The sequence below is a fragment of the Pleurodeles waltl genome, chromosome 1_2, assembly GCF_031143425.1.
Source record: "Pleurodeles waltl isolate 20211129_DDA chromosome 1_2, aPleWal1.hap1.20221129, whole genome shotgun sequence".
Classification (NCBI taxonomy): Eukaryota; Metazoa; Chordata; class Amphibia; order Caudata; family Salamandridae; genus Pleurodeles; species Pleurodeles waltl.
The window spans coordinates 14,495,162-14,510,667 of NC_090437.1; positions in this window are offsets into that span (position 1 = coordinate 14,495,162).

Consider the following 15,506-nt stretch of genomic DNA (forward strand, 5'->3'; position numbering starts at 1 on the left):
TGATCTTCTTTCCATCATTGTATGATATTCAGAGCTCAAGGGCAAATCACTTTAATGAGTAGGACCTCCTTAACTTCGGGGTGAGCGGTAAAGGTAACCTTCTGGTAAAACAACATTCATGCCAATGTTAACGCTCTAATTAATAAATCAAGAGGGTTGTCAGGAGGGAATGGGACTATCTGAGTTTCTCATAGACTATCTTATAGGCTATCAATAAAACTGCACACTGCAAAATCCTAAAGCTATCCACTTCATGGGTTTATTCAAAATATAGGCCCTCATTACGACCTTGGCGGGTGGCTGAAGCCGCCCGCCAAGATCGGACCGCAGGGCGGCAGCCAATGCGGCCGCACTCCCGCCACAACCATTAGGAGATCCTCGCTGGTCCGGCTGGCGGAAACCTAGAGCCGGCGGTGTTGCGGCCGTGCGAAGGGTGCAGTTGCACCCGTCGCGCTTTTCACTGTCTGCATAGCAGACAGTGAAAAGCTGCACAGGGCCCTGTCGGGGGGGCCCGCGACTCCCCGTACCGCCAGCCTTTTCCTGGTGGTTCAATCCGCCAGGAAAAGGCTGGCGGTAGGGGGACTCGTAATGCCCTGGGCAGCGCTGCTAGCAGCCCTGCCCTGGCGGATTAAATCCGCCGGGGCCAACGACCGCGGCGCTTCCGCCGCGGTCGTGATACCATGGGAAGCACTGTTAGCCTGTTGGCGGTGCTTCCCTCAGAACAGCCCTGACAGTCTTGGACCGCCAGGGTTGTGATGACCCCCATAGTGTCATTACAGATAGGAAAAGTAGTTAGTAAATCAAGTTAATTAACAACAGACTGACATAAGGTCTGTCTTCCAAAGAAAAGCTCAAAGAACTCTCAAGGCAGAGAAGTAAATCTCAAAGCAAAGGTTGTAAAACAAAAACTCTGCTAGCAACAGGTCATTGCGAAATAGTAATATTCTTTTATAATTTTTCAGGAACAGAAGGCACACACATTATTTGACATATTATGGGGAAGGGTTGGAAAAAGAAATGTCTCAGTTACTCTATTAGTTTGTACGTTACCACTAGAATCTCCTACTTTCTAAAGCACCTTATTTGTAAAAACTGTATATAATTAATAAACTTATGCTTATAAAATTCAGCAATACAATGGTTTGTTCAATTACCAGCAGAGCTTGTCTAAGCGTGCTTGACATTGTAAGAGTAAGATATCCTCCTCCTTTCCTCTCGAGAACTGAAGATCAGACTTTTATACAAAGAGACCATGAATGAGGCTACATTTTCGTTAATATTAGAAATGAAAGACACATACATGTGAAAAGCTCATACCCCCATAATAAACATACACTTTTCTGTGGCATTTCATGAATAATTATCAGTGTAGTCTTGTGTGGCCTAGTTTTTCTAATGGAATCATGACTAAGTTAATCATAGATGTCTAGCAAATTAAACTTGCTAACACATTGGACCTGATGCAGAAGTAACTTATTGTCTTCTGTATCAATTGCTGCATCTTTTACAGAGGCCTAGCACACAGTCAGTCACATCACTGGCAGTAACTTCTGTTAAGGATCAGTCTTCGAAAATCCAACTTGGGAGAAGATGCCAAATAGGGCGCCAACCAACACAGGGGCAGTAGTGCTTCTCAGAATCATAGTCTCAGGATACCTGGGAAAATGATTCTCCACAATAAGTATATTTTTGTTGCCCAAACTTGTTAGAGTGGCTTCAGGATACCAACATTTGTAATCACCACACTGAAATAGGACCTCGAACATTGGCAGTGCAACCATGGACACTTGCCCCCACTACGTCTTCAACCTTGGAAGCAAGTGGTGACGAGCTCAGGAAGGTACTGAATACCTCCATCACTGTGACCTCTTTTCCAGAGGTCTGGAAACAATCCAAAGTGAGACACCCTTGAAAAAAATCATACGCTGACCCAGTCAAATTGAAGAACTACCAGTCCATCTCTCTGCTCCCCTGTCCAGCAAATGTCCTTGAGAAAGTGATTAACCAGCAACTCACCCAACACCTAGAAGCCCACAACCTCCTGGACCCCTCCCAATCCAGATTTGAGTTAGCCACAGCACCAAGGCAGCTCTGATTGCAGCCACAGATGACATCAGAGCCCTCCTAACCATGGAAAACTGAAGCCCACATCCTCCTGGACCTGTCCGCCACGTTTGACACTGTCTTCCACCACATCCTGATGAACAGACTCTGCCACATCGGAATTCAAGGAAACACCGTCAAATGGGCCGCCTTGTACCTCACCAGCAGAACTCAAAGGATCTATCTCCCACCGTTCACCTCAGAGCCCAAGAAAATCATCTGTGGTTTCCGCCAAATATCCTCCCTCATCCTGACTCTCTTCAACACCTACATGACCCTCCGGCCATCACCGTCAGATCACAGGGACTCAACAACATCTCCTACGTCGAAAACACACAGCTCATCCTTTCACTGTCCGGCGATCCCTCCACCCCAAAAGCTAACTTCCACAGATGCATGATGAACGTAGCGGACTGGATGAAGGACAAAAACTCAACACTGAAAAAACATCAGTCCTCATCTTTGGGTACAACACCTCGCCATGGAGTGACACATGGCCGCCCACAGAGTTTGCCCACCCCAACAGACTATGGCCCTCATTACAACCCTGGTGGTTGGTGTTAAAGCCGCTGTAAGACCGCCAACAGTCCGGCAGTAAAAAAAATGGAATCATGACCATGGCAGAGACCGCCAACACAGACAGCCACTTTAACACTCTGACTGCCACGGAGGTAGAAACAAACACCGCGGCGGTCACCGCCAACAGACAGGCGAAAGACAATGTACCACCCACTGTATTACAAGGCACCAATCCACCACCTTTTCCGGGGCGGTACCAACGCCATCAAAAGCACGGCGGAAACAGTCTTTGGAATGGAAACCACTCACCTCTCAACACCCTACGAGGAACAAGGACACCATGGAGCCCGAGTTACATGGCGTCATCCTCTGGTATACAGACCCCTGGTGCACCTGTCGACAATGGAAGACAGATACATCATTATCACCTACAGACTTGATCGTGCCACAATCCATGAACTGTGTGCCCAGTTGGAGCCAGACCCGAAGTCAGCTATCTGCCATCCCACAGGAATCCCCCTTCTGGTGCAGGTCCTGTCAGTACTCCATTTCCTGGCCAGTGGTTCCTTTCAAACAACAGTGGCCATGGAATTAGGGATGTCACAGCCAATGTTCTCTAACGTGTTGTCCAGAGTGTTGTCTGCCCTGCTGAAACACATGCACAGCTACATTGTTTTCCCTCAGGTGGAGGATTTGCCCACAGTGAAAGGTGACTTCTATGCCTTGGGACAAATCCCCAACATCAATGGTGTCATTGATGGTACACATGTAGCATTTGTTCTCCCCCGCAGGAATGAACAGGTGTACAGGAACCGCAAAAGCTACCTTTCTATGAATGGCAGACCAGTACATCTCCGCACGTGAATGCCAAGTATCCTGGCTCAGTGCATGACGCTTTCATTTTGAGGAATAGCAGCATCCCTTATGTTATGTGATGGGGCAACTCCAGAGGCACCGTGTGTGGCTAATAGGTGAGCCCAAGGTCCCAACACAGTTAACATATGTGTCTGGGTATGGGAGAGTCCCTAAGGGTTGGAGGGTGTCTAACAGTTGTCCCTAGATATTTGCAGGTGACTCTGGTTACCCCAACCTGTCATGCCTACTGACCCCAGTGAGGAATCCCAGGACAAGGGCACAGGAACGCTACAATGAGGCACATGGGTGAACTAGGAGGATAACAGAGAGTACCTTCGGCCTCCTGAAGGCCAGATTCCGGTACCTCCATCTGACAGGTGGCTCCATATACTACTCACTGAAGAAGGTGTGCCAGATCATTGTGGCATGCTGTATGGTGCACAACCTGGCTTTGCGATGCCAGGTGCCTTTTCAGCAGGAGGATGGGCCTGATGTTGGTCTTGTGGCAGCTGTAGAGTCCGTGGACAGTGAAGAAGAGGAGGCAGAAGAAGAAGATATAGACAACCGAAACAACATCATCATGCAATACTTCCAGTGAGACCCAGGTAAGAGACTGGAAGGAGGGGAGGGTGTGCAATGGGCTGGGGTGATGGTGGAGGAATGTCCATGGTAGAGTCCAGTCTCTTGGTCTCACCGGTGCATTGTCCAAGGGGGCATAGGAAGTGGAGTAATGGCAGTTCAAAGTTGTCAGTGTGACAAAGTGGGACAAAAGGGTGACAATCAGGAGAGTGTTATTTCCCGGTGGGGGTCTTGGCAATGTTCTCTGCTTTGTTCCTGGATCTCAGGGACCATTTGTGGGCTGGTTCTCCTTCTGCGGGGGTGGGGTGCTGGTGGCCTGTTGGTCTTGTGGCGGGACCTCCTGTCCACTAGCGCCCGCGGAGGTGGAGGGCTGTTCATCGTTCAGGATAGTGTCAGGGGCCCATTTGTGTGCCTCTGTGTCCCTCATGTTGTTGGCCAGGTTTGCCAGCACCCCTGCAATGGTGACCAGGGTGGTGTTGATGGACTTCAAGTCCTCCCTGATCCCCAGGTAGTGTTCCTCCTGCAGCCGCTGGGTCTCCTGCAACTTGGCCAGTACCGTGCCAATGGTCTCCTGGGAATGATGGTATGCTCCCATGATGTTGGAGAGTGCCTCATGGAGAGTGGGTTCCCTGGGCCTCTCCTCCCACTGTCGCACAGCAGTCCTCCCAGTTTCCCTGTTATCCTGTGCCTCTGTCCCCTGAACTGTGTGCCCTCTGCCACTGACCCCAGGTCCCTGATTGTCTTGGGTTGGTGGGTTTGCCTGGGGTCCCTGTAGTGGTGGACACACTGCTGATTGACGTGTCCTAGGGACAGAAGGATGGGCCCGCTGGGTGGGTGCTGTGCTGGTGTTTCCTGAGGAGGAAGGTTCTGTGGTGGTTTGTGACTGTGGCAGGGGAACCGACTGTCCAGAGGTCCCTCATGGGCCGTGCTGGTCATCTTGATCCAGGCGTGCAGAGCTGCTGTCATCACTGTGGGCCTCTTCTGTGGGGGGACTGGATATGTCTGGCATCTCCTGTCCGGTGACGTTGGGTAGGGGTTCTGTTGGAGTGTATATGCATAGTTATTGTATCTGTGTGTGCTATATTGTGCAATGGGTGAGTTACCCTCTACTACTGTGCTTGTATTATTGTGTTTGCCCTTGTGTGATTAGTGATTTTGGGGTCTGGGTGGGTATATGTACTGGACATGCTTTGGTGATGGGTGTCTATGCATTGGTGTTGCATGCAGGGCTTGGGATTGGGATGGGTGGGTTGTGATGGTGGGACATGTGAGGTGTTGGAGTGATAGGGGTGAGGGTGAGGGTGGGGGAATGTGATGGCATGCAGTTGGGGTCGGGATGTAGTAGTAAAGAAATGACTTACCAGAGTCCAGTCCTCCTGCTACTCCTGCTAGGCCCTCAGGATGCATGATTGCCAAGACTTGCTCCTCCCATGTTGTTAGTTGTGGGGGAGGGGGTGGGGGTCCACCGCCTGTCCTCTGTACTGCTACCTGGTGTCTGAATACCACGGATGTTCCACCTCTTCCTGATGTCATCCCGTGCTCTGGGGTGCTGTCCCACTGCGTTGACCCTGTCGACGATTCTCTGCCATAGTCCATCTTCTTAGCAGTGGAGGTCTGCTGCACCTGTGATCCGAAAAGCTGTGGCTCTACCCGGATGATTTCCTCCACCATGACCCTGAGCTCCTCCTCAGAAAAGCTGGGGTGTATTTGAGGTGCCATAATGTGGTGTGGGTGATGTGTGAGGTGATGTTTGTTGTGCTGTGTGATGTGTTGTGTTGGGGTGTGTTCTTTGAGGTGCGTGGATGTTGTATGAGTGATGGTGTTGTGTGCCTGTGGATGCTGGTGTTGTGTTTGCTACTCTCTCTGTGTGCGTCTTCAAAAAAATGTCGTTGTAAGGTGTTGTCGGTAATGTGGGTGTGAGTTTTATAGTGGTGTAAGTGTGTGGGTGTGGTGTGTGTATCAGGTATGTGTATTTTGAATTGTCCATTGTGTTTGTGTTTTGTAATGGTGTGTGTATTTTTAGTGCAGCGGTGTGCACCGCCAATGGATTACTGTGGTTGAAAGACAGCCGCGTTGATTTGTGGGTCGTGATAGTGTGGGCGTATTACTGTTGGCATGACGGTGTGGGTTTTGGTATCGTCAGTTTATCACTGACCTTTGGTGTGGCAGACTTGTGTGGGTGTCTGTAGTGTGGCGGATTACAAGATGTGGGTCGTAATACCTGTAGCGGATTTCCGCCGCTGCCACGGTATGTTGGCGGCCTTCAGCACGCAGTAAGCGGGATTTACCGCCAGGGTTGTAATGAGGGCCTATGCCCTCAGCATCATCCTGGATAGCAAGCTAGCCATGAAGAAACAAATCAATATGATCTCATCCACCTGCTTCCACACCGTTTGCATGCTGCGCTGGATCTTAAGGTGGCTCCAAGCAAACGTCCGAAGAACCGTCATGCAGGCCGTCATCACTAGCAGACCGTACTATAGAAACATGCTCTGTGTAGGAATTAAAACACACCTCCTGAAAAGACTCCAGACAATACAGAACTCAGCAGCAAGACTCATACTTGACCTCCCAAGAAGAACCCACATCACACCCCATTTCAAGAAACTACACTGGTTCCCGATTCAGAAGAGGTGCCAGTTCAAGATGCTAACCCACACCTAAAAGGCCCTGTACAACAAAAGAAGAGCATACATCAACAAAAGCCTGACCTTCCACCAAATGATCAGACACCTCTGATCAGCTTCCCTGTCCCTTGCAGACACCCTTGGATCTGTCGAGCCAACAGCGGAGGACACTCCTTCTCGCACCTGGCAGCCGAGGCTTGGAACAAGCTTCTTCTGCACCTCAGGTCCTCACAGTCACCCCAGCAATTCAGAAGAGAACTAAAAATCTGGATGTTGGAATGATCATTCCTCCATGCAGCAGCATATAGCTCCAGTGCCTCTAGACCCTCACATGTGTCTTGCCACACTCTATAATTGTTTGATTGATTGATGGGAAAACACATTTCGTTATCAGCTTTGAATGATCTTCAGCTTTTGCTATCACATTTTGAGTAAGAGTATGGTGCATTAATAAGTCCTCTAATACTGAATAAGTATATTTTTCCTTGTTAGTGCAACTGCATATGAATTTTGAGCGAACATAATGCTCATGCATCAGAATGATCATGAAAGGTGAAACAAGCAAGAAAGGTTAAACATTCTATGAAAAATTCCAGATGTCTTAGAGTTGGGCTTTCAGTTCCCTCAAGGAAGAATCGTATTCTACTGTGATTTATGGTTGCCTAGGATGACATACGTTTCAACATGAGCTTGTAGATGATGGTGAATCTTGTCCAACAATCACTTATCTTTCATCTACTGATCCCTCCAGTGAATATGAATGCTTATGTGGTACAAAACATGCTTGCATTGTACAACTTTACCTCAATCCATACATTCTAAAATGCATTCTGGAATTCACTGCACTTTATACAGTCTAAAGTGGATTCTGGAATCAGCATGACAATGGGGAGCCTATAGGTTTTTTGCAGCTTATGCAGATCAAACCACGGAGAATGCAAACTGGTGAAAAGAGAGGGATGTTTTGTGATGGGCAGGGAGGAAATGTGCATATGGAGAGTGGCAGAATACTTGAGTGAGTCTTTTTCTAACGCTATTTTTGGTATCTTCGCAGCACCCACTGTGGCATGATACATCTGGAATATGTCAGAACTGCAGTTCTATACTTTTGAATCATATCTATCATGGGTCTGAGATAGAAAGGGTAATGACAAAGAATGTCAGTGGATGGATGTGAACCATATGGTTGAGTATTTCATTTTCACCACCTGCATGCTCTGTTGCCGTTCAGCAATGGATGTCTAATGGATGTATAAGATCCATCATCCTTTCATAACACCTGCTGCTCCTCCTCTGTGACTGATGTGTCCAACCTTTAAACTGAAATGGCTCCATGACAATCCTGTAAACAACCTCCTCTCACCACATTGACATCTCCTCCATCCTTCCTAGCATTGTCTGGTTAGCTCATCTTTACACTACAATTCTCACCTTCAAGAATCCACAATTCTTATATGTATGAATATACATATATATATATCCTTGTATTCTTGTATTTATATGCATCTATGCAGCCTATATTAAAGGCTAAAATGCATAATTTACAATACGTGTTTTCTTTAAGAAGCATCTCACCAGACTCAAGCATTCTGCAATCAGAAAAGAGAGAGCATAAAATGCAAACACAGCTTTTATTGAAGAGAAAACTGCAAGGAAATGAATATGGCATTGCTAGCCAATAGACTGCATTAAATAGTAATAGAGTACTGACACGTGCCTTTAAGAATTCCAGGTCCTCCTGTATCCCATAAAGCCCCAAATTTGACTGTTGGGTGACAGTTTGGTCAGTTCTTTTTTCCAGACCCTTCACTGAGGATCATGGAATACTGAGCTCTAAGGTTTTTGATAGTTTTTCTGATTGAAAAGTATTTTTTATCAGCGACATTATGCCCCCCCTTTTCATTAAGTGCCCTTCGAATCGAGAAATGATGGCACAATCCGATGCAAACTCAGTGTGCATTGTTTGTTTTCCTTTTTCTCACTGTTCAGACATGTCAGCACTGTCAGAAGTTGTCCAGAAGGTCTCTGAAGGACAAGGAGAGGATTAAGCTGCACGCATTTTAAGAGAGAAGAAAGGTAGGTCCTTCAAGTGGCCTGAGAAGTCTAAATCTCCCTTCTCTTGAGAAAAATCTGCACACAGAGAAAAACCCAGAGATCACAAGAAAAACGATGTTCACCACCACCGTTAGTAGGTAGAAAATCAACTTCAGGGAAAATACATGCGTGATTGTCGTCAGGATCCCATCTAACGTCGAGGTGCCCCGTCGACACACAAGATTCCATGCTGCAAAGACTTCAACTTTGAAGTCTAGACTCGCCATCAACTCATTCGGCATCGCACAGAACATTGATGTCAGAAGACCAACTTTCCAAGGCAGGCAGATCGTCATTGTGCCCAAGATCAACGTCAAAGTCTCCACGTTCGAACGTCCAGGCATACACCGGCACCGGCGGCGACATCGACACAACACTTGCCGCCAGAGGAACTATCAAGGACGTCGACATCAAGACATTTGTGGACGGCGAGAAGTATACACCATGATGCCTATCAGCTAGGAAGATCTGGATCAATGTCAAGAAGCAGAAGATTGATGGCGAGACGCTGCTCTCCCTCATCAGAACTCTCAATTGTGTAGCTTTCAGGCAGTCATGATTCCCCCATTGTGGAACACTCTCCAGCCACTAGCATATCTCCAGGTGTGCTTGGAAGCCTCAGGATAGCGGTGACCCTCATCAGAGTCCAGGTTCGGGCTACTCAGACATATTCTCAGTCTAGGGTCTCTCATCATACACAGCCACCAAAATATACACAAGCAAGATCTTTAAGAAGGTGGGGGAGCACACAAAGACAGAGATCACAGTCTAGGACTCATCAAAGATGAAGTTGAAGATCTAGAACACCTCATGGAAGCACAACTTCCAGATCCCGTCGGTATTACCAGTCCAGGTCTCACCAAGATCACCGTAGAGTACCCTCTTGGTCAACCACATCACGTTCAGCAGGAAGAGACTACTCTAACATGGTCAAACTCGCCACCTGTTAGAGTCTCTTCGGTGGACGACCTTATTACATTCAACAATGTTCTCATTAGAGGAGCTGCAAAGTTAAACATTTACATGCCTGCACCTGTCTCATCAACATCTGTCATATTTGAGACTCTCCATCAGAGATCTGCAGCAGGACCTCCTCTTCCTCTGGTCCCAGGTTTATTGGAGCCCCCAATGCAAATTTTTCTTACTCCAGCTTCTCTAAGAGCCACACCATCATGCATATTTAAAAAATAAAAGGCTCCTGACCAAGACCCCCTTTTCTTGAAATCTGATTTCACCAGATTCTGTAAGCATCACGGCTGCAAGAAAAGCACAACTGGTGACAGCATTGTCAACAGTTCCTCCAGATAAACACAGTAAATAAATGGACTCTTTAGGCAAAAAGATGTGCGCTACATCTGCATCCTTTATGAAAGTAGCCAGTGCCTCTGCACTATTAAGAAGATATGACATGCCACTTTGGGACTCTCTTTCGAGTTTTATAGGAAAATTGCAGAAAGAGTACAGCCAGGATTTTGAGGAAATCCTTCATGTAGGCAGTCTGGTTGCAAACCAAGCAATTAGTGCAGCTGTGGATGCTTCTGACCTTGCGGCTCACAATTATTCTCATGGGATTTGTTCCCGGCGCTCCTCATGGCTTTTACTTACAGGCCTAAAACCTGAGGCCCAACAAAGAATATTGAACAAATATTTACAGGAAATTCACTATTCGGTACACAATCAGATGATGAAATGGCCAAGATGAAATTGATCTGAGCTAGATACACTAAAGGCGGTGGGCCTAGACAAAAGAATGGAATTCCTGACGCAAGTTCATGCCCTACGATCGATGACCTTACTACCTCGCTGGCTACCACAACAACAGCAAGGCAGATCACATTACCACCTACGCCTCTCGGCTCCAGGAAAAAAAACCCTCTCGTCCATCTACATCCTCTTCCAAAACACCTGCAAAACAATGAGCTCTCACTTCCCGTTTCTCCGTTCCCCACTCCGGTGGGGGAAGTATTGTCAAGCACCTGGAAGTGTGGCACAAGGTAACAGATGACAAGTGGATCCTGAATATTGTTCAAAATGGTTACTCTCTCTATTTCAAGTCCCCTCCCTCTGCCGTTCTAGCAAACAAAACATTGTGTCATCAACAACCCTTGTTGCAAAACAAAGTAATCATTTTACTCCAAAAGGAAGCCAAAGAAGACATATCACCCTCTCAAAAAGAACTGAGAATTTACTCTTGTTATTTCCTAGTAAGGAAAAAAGGCCTGAATCGAATATATAGACCCATCTTGTACTTAAGACTTCTCAACAGATTTATGCACAAAGAGAAGTTCAGGATGTTCATGCGCAAAATGCATGGCAGTAGTTGCACCATTCCTGCGGAGCAAGAAGATATTCGTCTCCCATACTTAGAGGCCTGGCTGATCAAATGCACCTCCCCAGAGCTTGCACAAGAACATTATCAGATCAGTTGCAAAACCATGCAAAGCCTGGGCTTACAAAACAACTTCAAAAAGTCCACACAAATATTGTCTCAACTTCTACACTACCTAGGAGCGACTCTGGACACAAATCATGCCAGAGTGCATCCTTCATAGGAGAGGTGTAGGAGGTTGGCCTGGATTGTAGTGGGTACCTTGGGTACTTACACCTTATACCAGGTCCAGTTTTCCCTTATTAGTGAAGTAGTAGTGTTCTAGCAGCTTAGGCTGATAATGGGAGCTATAGCACAGTAGCTTAGGCTGAGCTAGGAAACATGCAATGCTCATGCAATACCACTTATAGTTACACAGTATTTATACACAAGTAAAGACAATACTCAGTGTTACCAAAAATAAAGGTATTTATTTGGGTGACACAATACCAAAAATATCTTAGAGACAATACTCCTTCTGGAGGTAAGTATTATACACAATATATACACTAGACACCAAAATTAGACAAGTAAATAGTCATAGAATAGTGCAAACAGTAGGAAATGCTATAGAATGCAATGGGAGAAAATAGGTCTAGGGGCAACACAAACCATATCGAAAGTGGAATGTGAATCACAAATTCCCCCCTAGACAAGTGTAGTGTGTGCAGAATCGTTGGGAGAGTAAGAATACAGTAAAGGTAAGTAAATTACCCCACCCCAGAGCCCAGAAAAGCAGGAGTAAAGTACTGCAAGATTCCTTAGGACACACTGCACCTCGTGATTGGGATATTGCAGTAACCAACCAAGTCTGCACACAACAACGGCTGGATTCCTGGGCCTGAAGACCTGTAAAAGAAGGAACCAAGCAAGAAGTCGAAAGAAGTTCCAGGAAGGACAGGAGCCCCTGCCAACCCAGAAGAGGGTGCAAAAGAAGAGTCCCTGGTTAGTTGAAGACTGCAGCAATGCACCCTAGGAAGATGCCAGTGGGTTCCTGCATGATGCAAAAGATGTCCCACGACGTGAAGATGGATGCAGATGTGATTTTGTGTTGGAAGTCACCAATAAGCCTTGGTTACGACAAATATGTATTTTGCATCAAAATGGCGCTGGCTGGACCCAGGAGGGATCTGGGGGCCTCAACTCTGAGTGAGGAGGAAGAGGGAGCTCTCAGCACTTTAACGAACCCTCAGGATGTCAGGCACCACCCACAGGAGTCCCAGGACACGGGGACAAAGGAGGTGCAAAATGCGGTTGGTGCAGCACAACAAAGGAAGGTCCCACACTGCCAGAAAACAACTCCAAGTTGAGCATCACTGGATGGAGTGCTGGGGACCTGGGCCAGGCTGTGCATGAAGGAATTTTGCAAATAGTACACAGAGGCCTCAGGAGGTGAAGAAGACACAGTACACAGGGGTACTGTCTTTCTCAGGAAAGGAAAGGCCTTCCCTCCTCCAAATTGCATCAGCAAGATCTCAGGACAGTCTTTGTCGATGGGTCCACCCTCTTTGTCCTTAGGAGCATGCTTGTCACTGTGAGAGGAGTCCAAGGGTACCGGTCATCGTCTTAGAAGATGCCTGCGTGAGCAGGGGAGGGACTCAGTCACCTCATGGGAGATTTCTTCGGTCCCTCTGGTGCAGGATGAAGACAGGGAGTCCCCAAAGGATGCACACCATAGAAACTGTTGCAGTTGCTAGCTGAAGTTGCAGAAGAAAAGTATCCCTTGTGAATACTTTGTTCCTGTTACAGCAGTTCCTGGAGCAGGCTGCGGTTGTCCGAGCTCAGAGGGTGAAGTAGTAGTTGCAGAGGTTTCCTGAAGGAAACTTGCAAGCAGAATCTGAAGAGAACCCACAGGAGGGAGCCTAAATAGCCCTGAGAGGGGGATTGGCTACCTTATAAGGTATGGACCTATCAGGAGGGGTCTCTGACGTCACCTGCTGGCACTGGCAACTCACAGCCCTCCAGAGTGCCCCCACACCTTGCAAAGCAAGATGGCCGAAGTCTGAGACACATGAGCTCTGGGCACCACCCCTAGAGTGGTGATGGACAGGGGAGTGGTCACTCCCCTTTCCTTTGTTTAGTTTCGCACCAGAGCATGGGACAAGGGGTAGACTGGCTTATGCAAGGAGGGCACCATCTGTGCCCTTCAAAGCATTTCCAGAGGCTGGGGGAGGCTACCCCTCCCCAGCCTGTAACACCTATTTCCAAAGGGAGAGGGTGTAACACCCTGCTCTCAGAGGAAATGCTTTGTTCTGCCTTCCTGAGTCTGAGGTGCTCAGACCCCAAGAGGGCAGAACCCTGTCTGTGAGGTGGTAGCAGCTGTAGCTGCAGTGCAAGCCTCCGAGAGCTGGTTTGGCAGTACTGGCAGTCCATGGTGGAGCCCCCAGGATGCATGGAATTGGCTTCCCAATAACAGATTTGGAATGGGGGACAATTCCATGATCTTAGACATGTTACATGGCTATATTCGGAGTTACCATTGTGAAGCTACATATAGGTATAGACCTATATGTAGTGCACGCGTGTACTGGCATCCCCGCACTCACAAAATCCCCGGAAATGGCCCTGAACTATGTGGGGGCACCTTTGCTAGTGCTAGTGCTTACAATCTTTGCACCTAACCTTCAGCAAGTGAAGGTTAGACATATAGGTGACTTATAAGTTACTTCAGTGCAGTGAAAAATAGTTGTGAAATAACGTGTGCGTTATTTCACGCAGGCTGCAATGGCAGGCCTGTGCAAGGGTTTGTCTGAGCTCCCTATGGGTGGCAAAAGAAATGCTGCAGCCCACATGGATCTCCTGCGACCCCAATTCCCTGGGTACCTAGGTACCATATACTAGGGACTTATAAGGGGGGTCCAGTATGCCAATTAGAATTGGTAAATGAAGTCACTAGCCTATAGTGACAAATTTAAAAGCAGAGAGAGCATAAGCACTGAGGTTTTGATTAGCAGAGCCTCAGTGACACAGTCAAGCACTATACAGAAACACACATTAGGCCATAATCTAAGAGCACTGGAGTCCTGACCAGCAGGATCCCAGTGAGACAGGCAAAAACATACTGACATACAGGTAAAAATGGGGGTAACATGCCAAGGAAGATGGTACTTTCCTACAAGAGTTTATACTCAGTCAACATGGAATGTCACACTCTCCTTTATCGGCCAGGCAAGCGGCGTTACAACTGGAGTCAATGGTCTTGTGTATATTCATAATCCCCAATGCCAGACTACACACAAGACCTCTGCAACAATCTGTGGAAGATCAGTAGTCTCAATATTCGAACCTTTGAAAGGACACGTTGGTCCTATCGCCACATGCCAGACAGTCGCTAAAGTGGTGGATGAACAGTCTGAGCCTTCCGGTAGGAATCCCCTTTCAGCAACTTCCCACACAGACTCATGTCACGGATGCTTCCCTCTAGGGTTGGGGAGCTGTCATGGGCACCCTACAAATTCAAGGCTTGTGGTTGGACAAAGAGCAGCTGCATCACATAAACATGCTGGAACTCAGAGCAGTCCATGTAGCACTGAAATCTTTTTATCCTTCTATCCAGACAAAGGCTCGCCTCTTACAAACAGACAACATGACCACAATGCATTATCTAAACCAGCAAGGAGGAACTCCGTCCCACCCTCTATCACTGGAAGCACAAGCCATCTAGAAGTGTCTACTGGCCAGGGTCCTAACAATGGTGGCTATTCACCTGCCAGTGGCACGAAACACCCAAGACGACTCTCTAAGTTGCAACTACGCAGAAGCTCACAACTGCATTCTAAGCAAAGACGTCACTCAAAACATTTTTCGAGAATGGGGGCAACCACAAATCGATTTGTTTGCGGACTAAAACAACAAAAGATTCCCATACTTTGCATCCAGGTTCTACAGACCAGGAACAAAGGGGAATGCCCTTTTGATAGACTGGTCCTGAACACTTCATTACGCCATTCCACCCATTCCATTGATCCCAATAGTCATAACCAAATGTACAGAGCTAGGACCACAATGATCCTGATAGCCTCAGAGTGGTCCCATCGGTGGTGGTACCTGAATCTCCTTCACCTGTTGGAAACACCATACAAGAGGCTGCCATGTAGACAGAATCCCGTTTACAAGTTTGGAGGGAAGATCTTTTATCCCACCCTTCCCTCACTGAGCTTGCCAGCATGGCTCCTGGAATCCTCCAGTATAGACATTTAAATCTCTCCAGGAGTGCATGAACATTCTCAGAGAGTCCAGAAAACCATCAATCAGGCAATTTTACACTTTTAAATGGAAAAGATTTTAAATATAATGTGTTCAGAATAATTTCCTTCCCATCCCAGGTTAGGTAGAAGTAATATTACCTTATCCTCCTCATT